This window comes from Leptodactylus fuscus, chromosome 2, assembly GCF_031893055.1.
Source record: "Leptodactylus fuscus isolate aLepFus1 chromosome 2, aLepFus1.hap2, whole genome shotgun sequence".
Lineage (NCBI taxonomy): Eukaryota > Metazoa > Chordata > Amphibia > Anura > Leptodactylidae > Leptodactylus > Leptodactylus fuscus.
Window position 1 is genome coordinate 39,866,885 of NC_134266.1, and position 13,729 is coordinate 39,880,613.

General features: G+C 42.0%; 1 protein-coding gene across 1 annotated transcript in view; it reads right to left on the minus strand.

Annotated features, from left to right (window-relative positions):
- WWC3 (WWC family member 3) overlaps nt 1-13,729 on the minus strand; it is a 117,015-nt gene that overhangs the window by 67,713 nt on the left and 35,573 nt on the right. The window lies entirely within an intron of this gene.

Sequence of the window (13,729 nt, forward strand, 5' to 3'; positions counted from 1 at the left end):
GGGTTAGTAAGAAGTATAATCTGCCATATAGAGCAAAAATTCTTAAACTTATTGATTTGGTGGGGTTTTTTCTGCAGCTGAGACTTCGGCAGGCTCAGGGGTGGAATGATAACAATGGCTACGGGCAACATTCTGTCGTGATCACAGGAAAGGCCATTCGTCTTTTCCAACATAACACCACATGAAAGCAATTTATATAGAGAAATATTCTTATGACAGAAGTATATGGCATATCTACAGGGGGTGTCCAAAGGCCCATGGACCCAGGTTCAAAAGGTCAACTTGGGTCCCCCTGCACAATTTGTCTTCACAACTATCAACCGCGTCCCATACCTACATCTTAGCAACATTTATTTGTCCCTTTTCTACCCAGACCACCATGAAGATTTGTCGACAGCATGTCTGTACACCCAAGTTTACCATCATTCCCATTCGCTGTTGGGGTCGCCCCCCTTTTCTGCCACAGAAACCCTACATGACTATATGCTGCTGATCAACTGCTAGTTTTGCCATGAAAGGATTGATTTCCTAATTTCTGACAGGTATCCTAAATCTTCTCATGCCAGGACACCAGGGGGAAGGGTCAATAAATTTACAATGCTCAGCCTGACAGCCTTCAAAAGAAATCAGAAAGGAGATCAAAAAAGTTTAATCCACCTGTTGAGGGTAACCCAGTGCTAAGCCCTTTTTTACATTTGCTTTTGTATTCCGTCCGGGGAGAGTCCGCATGGAGACCCCCTGACCGGAATACAAACGCAATTGCAAGCGCTGTGCTGTAAAAGCACATGGACTCCATAGACTATAATGGGGTCCGTGTGCTTGGCGCGCGCTGCCCGCACGAATCTTGCAGACAGGAAAGTAGATTGGGAACTACTTTCCTGTCCGCATGATCCCTCCGGAGAACTGGCGGTAAGAACATGGACCCCATTACAGTCGATGGGGACCGTGTGCTTTCACAGCACCAGCGTTTGCACTTGCGTTTGGTATTCCGTTCAGGGGGGTCACCTTGCGGACTCCCCCGGACGGAATACAAAAGCAGATGTGAACGAGGGGTAACTCTGACCACTGCGATCTGTATAGTTATGCCAGTGTATTCATTATATTCCATAACTATCTGCTAAATACAGATCCCACCTTTGGGACTTTCATATTACTCCAGAATGGGGGTCCCCGACACCCCTAATCCAACTGGGACCCCAGCCTGTGGTATGGAGAGCCGGTTAAACTGGAACTTTCCATTTTCTTCTATTAGAATTTTAGTAGGTTCACTTTACTAACTATGAAGATTCACCAATTCACCAAAACATTTACCAATCAAACGTGTTTTTATGGATCCATTTTACAGAACATTCACAAAACATAACCCTATCTTTACAAATATATTTATTTGCTTTTTTTGGACGCTACAACTGTAGACCCCAATTTTAGAGTAAACAGAGTCTTACAAACATTTTAGTTCTAAATTTTATGCACATTTTTTTTTTTTAGCCGAAAAAGATCCCATATAAATGAATGACATCATGAATATAAACATAGGCTAGTATAATACACAGCAGATAGCAAAAGATAGAACACACGTCCTAAAAATAAAAGGTCTACTCGGCAGAATGCTACGTTCCAGTGACTGTTTATGTTTAGTTTGAACCCGCTTGTAACACGCTTGGCGGCCACATGCCACTTCCTCGGATGACTGCTATTTTTACATCTTCAGTTTTATTACGAGATTAAAGAGCTTGATTTATTGTTCAGACGTTGCCACATAAATAGATCCGGCGTAAAATGTTTTCCTCCGTTCACTATTTCTAGGACGTTATTTGGGTTTTCGGTAAAACTCATTAACAGCTGTTTGTAAAATTAGCTAAACGGGTTTATGGAGGACGGCCTGGGTTTCATTTTTACATCTGTCACTCTGAGCTTTGTCTGTGCTCAAATACATTTTCCCAGGCCCTTAAAAATACAACTTGTAGAGAGCTGACCCCTGTCCCAAACATCTGACGGAGCGGAGAATTCTGACATACAATGGTAACAGAAACAATGCCAAATCCGCTCTTCCTACGCCATGATACACAGAAATTTATAGCGACATTGTATCTGAGCTGTTGTTGCAGATTTTTCACACTATTTAGTTAGTAAAACTAACAAGACAACAAGTAAGATCCAAATCATTTAGTTAGTAAAACTAACAAGACAACAAGTAAGATCCAAATCATAATACTAAAACAACAACAGTGAAAATCCAGTAAAGGGATAGCCTGATATTTCACAGATCACTTAAGTGAGGACTGTGATCTAGGATCACCACTGATCTCCAGGCTAAAGGCGTTCTATAAAGCGATTTAATCCCTTTGGCACAGCTCAGAGATTTCTGTTACTGGAAACGCAATGCAACAGTCTAATTAAATTACTACTGAAGTAAATAGCAGCATGCTTAGTAATACCGGGTCAGCCCTCCAGTAAGAGAAAGCTACAAACATTGCCGAAGGGGGTTTAACTGGTGCACGCTGCCGGCAAATGTGGGTGACACATGCAAAAAGCAAAGCGACCAACAAGTGACAACAGTGGGCTGAGGCTGAGATTCCCATATTATAGTCTAAGCATTCAGTCTGCTAAACACTTCTTTTTTTGCATAAATTAGTAGTGCATGTGAATAAATTGCATTTTAACACTAAAGAGGGGAAAGTGGCCTTTTTCTCACTTTTCGGCAGCCTGAAAAAGATATTAGTGTAGGGTAAAACTATAACTAACAGACATGGTGGAGGGGGATGCTGCTGCAGGTTCTCATTTTAAAAACAGTCTACCTCCAACACCCAGTATATCAACTCAGCCCTGCAGACAGATAAGTTAGGGGGCATTCACATGGAGTAACGCGGCGCTGATTCTGGCACAATTACTCACGTAAGAATCAGCCCTGCAAAACAGAATCCCATTGAGTTCAATGGGTTCCGTTTAACGCGTGTAACACATTGAACTCCATGGCGTACTGTTTTGCACCGTTAATTCTTACGCGAGTTATCGTGCCAGAATCAGCGCCGCGTTACTCCATGTGAATGCCCTCTTAGGGCTAGTTCACACGGGGCTCCGCGTGAACACATTCCGGTCGGCATCTCGTTGTGGCTTTCGGCTCCGGAATAGTCCCAAATGAATGGGCCTAGTCTGGAGGGTGGTATCGCGAGTCGGACGCCGCCTGAAAAAAAGACAGCTCGCTTCTTTTTTCCGTGAGTGGAAGCAAACCACTCACGGAAAAAAGAACGCTAGCGGTCTACATAGACCTCTATTATGAGGGGGCGGATTTTGAGGTGGATTCGGCGTCAAAATCCACCCCCTCTTGCCCCGTGTGGACTAGCCCTTAGGGTCACTTGAATCAAAAAGTTTTCCCCTTTTGAATTGGTGCCTCCATTGCTGAGATATGATGACCATCAGCCAGGTGAAGCACAGACCACGTAATATGACTGACTGCTGAGGATGTGACCAGTGTTGTTATTTCGCCTGCACCACCGAATAAAGACGTTTGGAGTCGTTGGTGAGAACCACCGCCTTTCTTCTTCTTGTGAATGGAAAAAATACACATGGTCTATCTAATTTGATCATAATTTTTTTTTATTATATATATATATATACACACACACACACACATCTATATTTTTATTATCATTTTTATTATTTATTTATTTTTATCTTAGGATAGATGTGTTTATTCCAGACATGATTAAATTTGCTTACTGTAGATTTTCCAACCACGTCTGCTGGAAATTCTTTCCCTGCAACTAATTTCGGATTGTGTTCCCTTGTTCTTGTCTTTAATTTTTTTTTTTTTTTTACTAAAACACTTCCCTCCTGAACCTTAGATAACCCTATAAGATATTTAATGGTTTCAATCCTGTCTCCTCTTTCTGTTCTTCCCTCATGACTATGCAGATTAAATTCTTTAAAGTCTATCCTAATATGTTTTATCCTTCAGACCCTCCACCATTTTGCAGCTCTTCTTTGCATTTATTCCATGTTATTTCAGTCTCTTTGTATATAGGGTCTCCAGAACTGCTCACAGTATTCCAGATATGGCCTCACTAATGCCCTTTACAGCTCTATCACGATCTTTCTTCCTACTGGTTATACCTCTAGCTGTACAGCCGAGCATCTCTTTTGGTTTACATCCTGTATACCCACACTTTGACTCATTTTGAAGATGTCTGATACCAGGACTCCTAAATCTTTCTATATAGACATCCTGGGTAGCACAAAACTTCCAGTATGGTAGATGGTTCCTTGTCCCCTACATTTTTTTTTTTTTTTTTACAATAGTAGGCAATGAGCTGCAGTCTCCATTGTTCGAATCATTCTGCAGATAAGCTAAATCTTTGTCTATGTTACCACCCCTTCCAGGAGTATAAGTCCTATTACTCCATTCTGTGTCATCAGCAAAGTGGAAAAGCTTACCTACCGAACCTTCTCCTAGGTCATCTACAAAAATGAGAATAAGTTCTACGACAAACCCTTGAGGTACCCCACTTATAACTTGCACGTTCAGCCTCTCTGACTAATACTTATGGTCTCTTAGAGGGGAGGATAGGCACACTGTCCTGTTTTACGATCCAGGTGACACTAGCTCTAGCTGCCAATATGATGTTATACTGAAGCATCATCAGATTGATAGTAAAGAACAAAGATAAAGAAAACAGGGTGAAATCAACAATTTACCCCGAAACTTTAGGAGGCTCCCAAAAAAGGGGTGAGAACTCAGACTCCAAAAAGAGCAGGAAAATCCCAGACCACCAGGATAACAGTCACTTTATGTGACTTGGGCACTGTATGTGTCTGTTACGTCACAAAAAAAGGGGCTGTGGCCATACATGTGGTGCCCAAAGGAAGTGTGGTGAAATACAAAGTGGGCATGACTGTCTTTGAGGGATAAGCCCACAACACGGGGGTGTTCTTTCCCCCAACGTTCTTGGTGCTTGTGCTGTTCTCCCAAAAATATATCAGCAGAAGGTTGGCAAGTATGGCAAAATCTAAAAATCAAGATGGAGTCTTATCAGATCACAGATGAGGCTGCACTGTAGGAAGGAGTATACTATATATAAAAGAAGCACAGAGAGGAGTTGGAGGGATACAGTGATGGGAAGTTGTATTTCAGCTGGAGTTCCTCTTTAACTGACAACAGGAAGCATACTAGACCAAATATTCCCAACAGGGGTGCTGTGGCACCTAGGAATGACCCGGAGACCCATCTGGGGGCTGTGACACACTGGTTGTATCCTTAGGCCATTTTTTTTGTTTGCTTTTTAGTAAAAATTATTTGCCCTGAGAATTTTTCTTGCAGGGGTGCCCTGAGTCTGAAAACTGGGAAACACTATACTAATGTTCTATCCATATGCACCCAGTATTACTTCATTTTTATAATTTCACCAAACAGCTGGGGTTTATTCATGTCTAAAAAATGGCGGCAAGATCACCGCACTAACATGCCACGTGCGGACATGCCTGATGGGAGAGAGGGTATGGTTACAAATGAGATATTGTCTCCATTTAAGGTAACACATGACCGTGAAGAATATAAAATATGCAATAAAGCAGAAAAAAATGTTATTGTGTACCGAGCAATTATGTCGAGTCTTATGCAACAATGCCAAGTATGTGGAGAAAGCAGCATGAATATTTCATTAAGGATAATGAGGCTGTTCCTTCAGAACAGGTAAAACTAGACTTTCTCCTTCCCACCGATCCTACTATGAATTATTTACAATGGTATGTGGTTATGTCAGTAATGGCCTTTCATGAAACCAAAAAGTAACATTCCTGGCCTGTCATTCCATAAACACTTCACCACAGAACTAGCATGGATTTTTTTCTTTTTTTTTGCTCCACTGAACTTTTAATAATTTCCCTTAAATCCTAAAGGCAAAACGACAAGGTCAAACAAGGTCAGTAATGGCAGTAATGGCATAATGATGCATATAATTACGTTAGCGTCTGACACAGATTTGGGTGAAAAGTTAAGGAATGTGCACATTACTTGTGGAAATTATTAGCAGACTTCCTTCTACAGATATGACCAATTCTACAAGCAAGAAGGAAAGACCGCTAAGGCAAGAAATGCGTAGAAGTGTAAGGGCTCGTTCACACGGGGGCAAGAGATTTGGCGCTGAATCCACGTCATAATCCTCCCCCTCACAATAGAGGTCTATGTTGATGACTAGCTTCCTTTTTCCGTAAGTGGTATGTTCCTGCTCACGGAAAAAAGAAGCGAGCTGCCCCTTCTTCAGGTGGATTCTGCGGCTGATTCAGCCCCGTTATCCACCTTGCAGCAGCACCGTGCGGACTAGGCCCATTCATTTGGGCCTACTCTGGAGCGGGAAGCCGCAACTGTTGGAAGCCGTGACAGTTGTGGCAGGCACATTTTGGCCCTATTCTTAGGCGGCTTCCCGCGTCACAATCAGGACCAAAATTTGCCATTCCGTGCCCCGTGTGAACTAGCCCTAATAATGCTTTTTCCAAGTCTCTACATATCGCTTCCCCTTTCCAACAGGGATATTGTATCCGTACAACCCTTTCACTATGGCCTATGGGCATATGGACATCATAGGCAGAGGTGGGTCACCTACCTACCAGAGTAGAGACCCAACACAACTACTTAGTAGGTAACATTCTGGATAGAGTTTGATGGAATTGCGCTTATTAGAAACGTAGCAAGTTGAACAATTTTTACGATACTTTATGTGACCCAGACCCATTGTTATAAAGCTGTGATCTCTAGGCACCCATGAGGGATTATGTAATAATATTCGATACTCATATAACTACACAGTTATGTAATGTAGGCTTAGTGTGTCATCCGCAGACACTTATGTGACGTGTACTAGAAGCTACACAGTGACAAATCCATGAAACTATTCTAATTACTTATACACCCAAAAGATATCCTCTTATTGAACTGTACCTTGTATATATGAAGAGTACATACAGCCAAGGTTACATCATTAGACACTGGGTAGACATCTGGTATGGTAAACTTACCCCATGGCTGATAGGATGGGACCAGCATGATATCACTTATTGGTGTAACTACCAGGACTGTGCAGTTGGGACCAATTTTGGCTGGAGTCATAAAAAAGTTACCACCTCCGACTTCAATGTAAAATGATTGATAATTTTTACTGACATTATACAATTAGATATATAGCTTGTTACATATTTACTTGCACAGACGTCCAATCAATGTTTTTTGATTTACTGAATTAGAGGATTTTTACTATTTCTGACAGACCAGATCAGACAGCTTTATAGGAGTTGGAATCTGAGCAAGAGTTGGTCTGTAGAAAAATAGAGGAGTAAAAGTTAGGAGGTGTTCACACTTGTGCCCATGTCCACCCGCCGAGTCTCCTTCCTATTCCCTGGGGAAAATAGACAGGGGACGGCTTCCCAGCCGTCAGCTTTAAAAAACATCCATTTGATTGGGGTTTTAAAGCAGACCGCCGGTATCCATATGCAGCCTCTCCGCGGGAAACCGTTTTTTATTGCGCGGACACAAAGTCCTGCATGTCCGTCTGTGTAATAAAAAAAAAAAAAAAAAAAACGGTTTCCCGACAGAGAGGCTGCAGACGGACACCGGCGGTTTGCTTTAAAAACCCATTCAGGCTACCTCCCTAGGCTGGGTTCACACGGGGAGTTTTTTGAACCAGTTTTTGACGCGGAATACGCGTCAAAATCTGGCTCAAAAAACCGCCTCCCATTGACTTCAATGGGATCCGTACAATTCCTTTTGTAGCGACCTGCCCTCTCTGCAGAAGGGTTCCGCAGCATGACACTCCCTCCTGATTAGGACCATTCATTTGAGCCTAATCCGAAATGGAATCCGCAACAGTCGCGGCTAGCCGCTTGATGTGCTTTTTGGACTTCCCGCGTAAAAATCTGGTCCAAAAAACCTGCATATGAACCAAGCCTAAAGGAGTCATAAACCAACATCTATGACCTCTCACACAGCCAGCCTGAGCCCTGCTTCATACTGATGGGGAGCAATAACCCCAAATAGCTACCTGCAGACGGGTCTGCCTTCCTTTTGGATTAGATATTCTTGCTTGGATTTAATCCCATCTCACGCAACTAGGTTTCTGGAAAAGCAGGCATTGATCAATAGGGAGCTACCTTCCAAAAGACGGCGCTAGGGCAAGTTTTCCTTATTCTGACAAGGAGGGCTTATTTGCACAGCACCATACACTGTGTAGTGGTCATGCCTAGTAACTGCAGCTTAGTTCCATTCAAGTGAATCCCAGGAGTCAGACCAATCTGTTACTGATGACAGATCCCCATAAAGACAACCATATATACCTAGTTCTGATGTATTAGGCGTTCCTGTAACAAAAGCGACTATCTGGTGTTGTACGGTATATCAGGAATTTTACTTAAATTCCCATCACCCTGTCTAGTGACTTATACAAGCATGTTCTGTAATTTTACTTCATTCCACAGGCCATAGAAAGCAACATGGAGAAGATTTCACACATCCGCTGAATAATGTATGTACATACTGTACTGGCTGACTTGTAAACCCAGTCATTTATATGCTGGAGTTCACATAAGGCCACCCATTGAACCCGGACAGGATCCCACACCTTAGTAAATCAGCTTATGGAAGGAAAACCAACACTGGGTTGTCACCTTACGCATTTTTTTCCGGTTTGAAGGTATAAAATCAATGTCGATATTTATGAGGTGTAACAGCTGCTGCTTTTAATGTATTTACCATTGGGCAAATAAAGTCTAGACATGAGTTCCTGAAATCTATTCCGTACAGTTTTATATTATTTTTTCAAGAGAACAGTAAAAATAAAAACTAAAAATCAGCTTTTTTACATAAATATTATCTGAAAACACTGAAGTCAAATCTATACCGGGTTCACATGGCTTACTATTTGCTTCCTTACAAGTGTACGCTAGTATTTTCCCAGTATTTTGGCTAATATATACTGTATTTTTGTGTTTATTTTGATATTTTTGTGTTACAGGCAGAGGTGTAACTAGAAGCTCCTGGGCCCCAAAGCAAAATCTGTTAGGCCCCGTTCACACAGGGCACGGGATGGCGTATTTTGGTCCTGATTTTGATGCGGGAAGCCGCGTCAGAATAGGACCAAAATGCGACTGTCGCGGATTCCTGCTCTGGAGTAGGCCCAAATAAATGAAGAAAGGGCAGCTCGCTTCCGCTAGCGGAAAAAAAATAGCGCTCTGCATAGACCTCTATAGTGAGGGGGTGGAATTTAAGGAGGATTCAGTGCCAAAATCCGCCCCCTCTTGCCCCGTGTGAACGAGCCCAAACAGGGCCCCCACTTACCATGTGCTATCTACAATTCAGGTGTTTTCTTATGTCGTAGAGAGACCCCTGGACCCCCTCATGCTCCACGGCCCAATAACCATTGCCATCTCTATATCCCCTATAGCTAAGCCCCTGGTTACAGGTTTTGTCTACTTTCAACAACACATTTTGTTACACTTTGTTCATATCCACCCATTGTGAATCCTTTTTTTTAAAAAAACAAAACAAAAACAAATAAAACAGATTCATCAAAAAAACGCTCACAAATAATTACACAGTGTATGCCATAATCTATCATTTTTGACATATTAGTCAATGGATATCTATCAAAAAACTGTCCATGTGTCCATTTTTCTCCCCCTTCCTCATTTTGAGTGAAGAGGGAAAGCACAAGAACGCAGGTGTGAACCCAGCCTTAGAGAGGTTTCCTCAAGGAAAACGGATCACAGGGTGCCCTGCACCTTAGGAAGCAGCCATATTTAGAAAAGGGGAGGCGAATGCCCCTTAATTTTGGGAAATCTTGGGATATTATGCTCCACAATCTGAAAGCTATATCAGCTTGGAGATGTCATAAATTTTAGCTATAATATTCTGGTGTAAATAATAAACTTGTCGGGGCCCAGGGCTCAGCTCTTGCTCCACACAGTCCTAGTTTTCAAAGTAGTATAAGGCTGAATGCAATTTTTGTCAAAAAAACACTAGCGGTTTTTCCGCCTCCCATTGATTTTTCAAAACTCCGTGTGAATCAGCCTAAACCTCAGAAAACGTAAAAAAGGAGCAACTGTTAGCACTAAATCAATGTCTACCAAAAATTGCATTTTTGGCCTAAATCTATTTAAAACCACCACAAACTCTGTTGCCGTTCCCAAGTCTTACTAATTTATGACCATTTTCAATAAGGGAACCTCACTGACTCAAAATGTCCTAATAGGATCCTTGAACATGACTTTTGTAGATATTACAGGAAGGGACCAGTTTGAAGGGGATGCAATAGTACAATGTCTAGTTAGTTTTTCCTGGGAATTTGAGAGCACCAGTAAGATCAATATTCTGGTTCCTAATATTCAGAGTCTAGTTTGCTTGGACAATTTTTATGTACAAATTTAGCAAAAAAAAAAAAGGTCAAGTCTACCCCTTTACTGTAAATATAAAGCTACAGAGAAAAAAAAATGTGATCTTGATTATTCGTGCATGTTTCCTGAGATTTAGCATTTGTGAAATGTCCAACATCAGCACATAGCAATGTGATAGAGCAACGGCAGCAACGTGGATATGTTAAACCTTTACTCTGCCACTCTAAAAATTAACTCTGCTTAATGAAAACAAACCCCACGGAGGCGGCCAAGCAGCGATCTAACAATTGGAGATTTTGATGCTTTTTTTAAAAAAAAATTTTAATAGTATGTTAATGGGGCATTCTTATTATTTGGGCTTTTCAATGTAATACAATATACGTGCCCTTAGTTATTAATTGTGCTTGCTTATATAGCGCCACCATACTCCGTAGCTCTTTAGAGACTTTGTCACTCGCTGTCCCATATAGGGCTCACAATCTACATTCCCTATGGAGTGTGGAGGAAACCGGAGTATATGGGGGAAACCCAAACAAACATAGGGAGAACATGCAAACTCCTTGCAGAGTTGCAAGACAACAGCGCTAACCACTGAGCCGCCATGCTGCCCTTTTGTTAGTTATCAGGGCTGTGAAATCAGCGTCAGGTCCAACCTTGGTTGGAGTCAGAGACAGAAAAACTACCGACTCCAGCTTCAAAATAAAATGATGAATTATAGGTAATTGGCTCAGGCAAGCACTGGACAGGGAGAGGGAAGGAACAAAGTTAGGCAGCTCTAGCGGTGGCTAAGGGTCAAAGCGCTGCAAAGCAGAATCCCATTGACTTCAATGGGTTCCGTTTAGTGCACGTAACACATTGAAATCAATGGGAGGCTTTTTAACCCATTGATTTCAATGTGTTACGCGCGCTAAACGGAACCCATTGAAGTCAGTGGGATTCTGTTTTGCAGCGCTGACTCTGACACGAGTTTACGTGTCAGAATCAGGGCCGTGTTACATCGTGGGAACAGACCCTTATCTTCCAGAGAACGAAAGGATCATGGAGTTGAAATCCAACTTCTCAATCCTTACCTATCCATTGGAAGCCCCCCATCCCAAATGATAAGCTGGTTGGTCAATGGTGGGTTCAGCCAATACACATCTAGCTTAAATTAATGTACTGTAGATAGAGACAGATTGGTGAAAAAAATACTGTAAGAGTAAAGTTAGTTTTACACAGGGAAAACGGTTTGTACGAAGGTCACACTTCCCAAACCGAACTGCTGAATAGTTATTTCCCAGTAGCGGTTCTCAAAGGTAGCTGACAACGACGGAGGCCTGACAACCAAAGACTGACATACCCATACAAAGTGTGATAAAATGCAACTGAATGTATTACAGTCCTGTTGTACGTTGGACTACCCATTACCTGACACCTTTAGGCCCACACACAGCGACTGTCTTTGACTTTCTTTCTTTCTTGTTGCACCATATTGCTGTTTTATTTGTTTCTATAATGTATCAGATGTAGAGAACATTTCATTAAGTACGTCCAGCATACATTTCCCATATACTGCCCCGTCAGATGTGTTAAAAACAATATTTCTTCTGCTACCCATGCTATAAAAACAAGAGACTGTCTGTGCTGGTTAGATCATCAACCTGACTAGGTTGTTGGTTTGATCAAGGCCTTCTTCCAGTATTTCCATATCCTCAAAACATTTGACACAGAGTATACAGCCTGCTTGCTAACCCTTTCAGTGCCTGGAATGGTTTGTATTACGCGGTTACATGTAGAAGTACTGGCACTGGAGATATCTCTACGATAATAAAACCTCTTACTTCTAGGGTTTATTCTTAAGCAGGTATCTTAGTGAGTGAAACCTCTGTGGCACAGATGGCACATAGATCTTATCCGTGTGCCATCCGTGACCGCCACAGACTCATATATTTCATAATGAGCCCAGATGGGAATAGAATGGTTGTGTGAATGGGGCTTACAATGTAATGTAGGTGTGTAGCTACAGTATATGGAGCACAAAAGTAGAATCACACTTAGGTGCCTAAGGGTGCCTGACAGGGTCCAAACGCTCCTTTGCCATATCAGAACTCCAGTATTATATGCCACATGGCAATTTCTGTTGTAGATTTTGGATAGTTCAGACTATTTTGCAGGCTGACTTTGAGACAGAACCCACCTCAAAATCCTCCTCAAAAAAGGGGGCCACACAGTGGCTCAGTATCTAGCACTGCAGCCTTGCAGTGCTGGAGTCCTGGTGTTCAAATCCCGCCAAGGGTAAAAAAAAACATCTGCAAGGAGTTTGTATGTTCTCCCCGTGTTTGCATGGATTTCCATCCCATATTCCAAAAAGACATATTGATAGGGGGGAAAAATGTACATTGTGAGCTCTATGTGGGGCTCACAATCTACATTTTTTTAAAAAAAATGTCTCCTATTCTTTTCAATGGGAGTCAGTATCAGTTTTTTCCCCTACCTAATTTTTTTTAGGTAGTGGGAAAAAAAATGCGACATGACCCATCTTCCGCCTTGGAAGAACATAATGCGGATCTTTGCCGTGATTTTTGATACAGTTTTTGTGATCAAAAACTGAAAGCAATTTTTTTTAAAGAGGATTTTTCATGAGTTGGGGCACATGCGGTTTTATATACCGTTGGAAAGCCAACAGTGCACTGAATTCAGCGCACTGTCGGCTTTCACAATCTATGCCCCAGGTGAAGAGCTATCTGACCGTCAGGAACGTCCTTCTGACTGTGAAGAGCTACGGTCCCGGCACCGCTAGCTCTTCATCCGGGGCACAGATCGTGAAAGCCGACAGTACGCTGCATTCAGCGTACTGTCGGCTTTCCAACAGTATATAAAACTGCGTGTGCCCCTACTCATGAAAGCTCCTCTTTAAGTGAAGTTTCCAGGTCCATGTAGTGTGCTGGAGCAAAAAACGCAGCTAAAATCATGACAAAAAACACAATACAAAATGTATCTTGTAAAAAAACATCAAAAAAGTTTCCAAATTCCTCAAGTAGATTTTTTCAGCTTGCAAAAACAACAGTGTGAAGATACCCTGAAGCTTTGAAATGGTTGTCCAGCCGAAAAGAGGTAAGAAATTACAATATTTATAGTAACAAAAGGAGCAGAGCTGAGGAGTCGGAGTCCAGACTTATTTTGGCTGGGGGTTACTCACTCCAACTTCAGAATAAAATGGTGAATTATATATGTGCATCATGGATATGAGATATACTGGAGAGTAGCATACACTTGTAGTGGTTCCGTTTATTGTCTCAATGGCATTGGTAAAACCTGCCTAGTTTGGCACTAAACATGGTGGATTCCCCAGGCTTCCTTTACAATCCCTTGT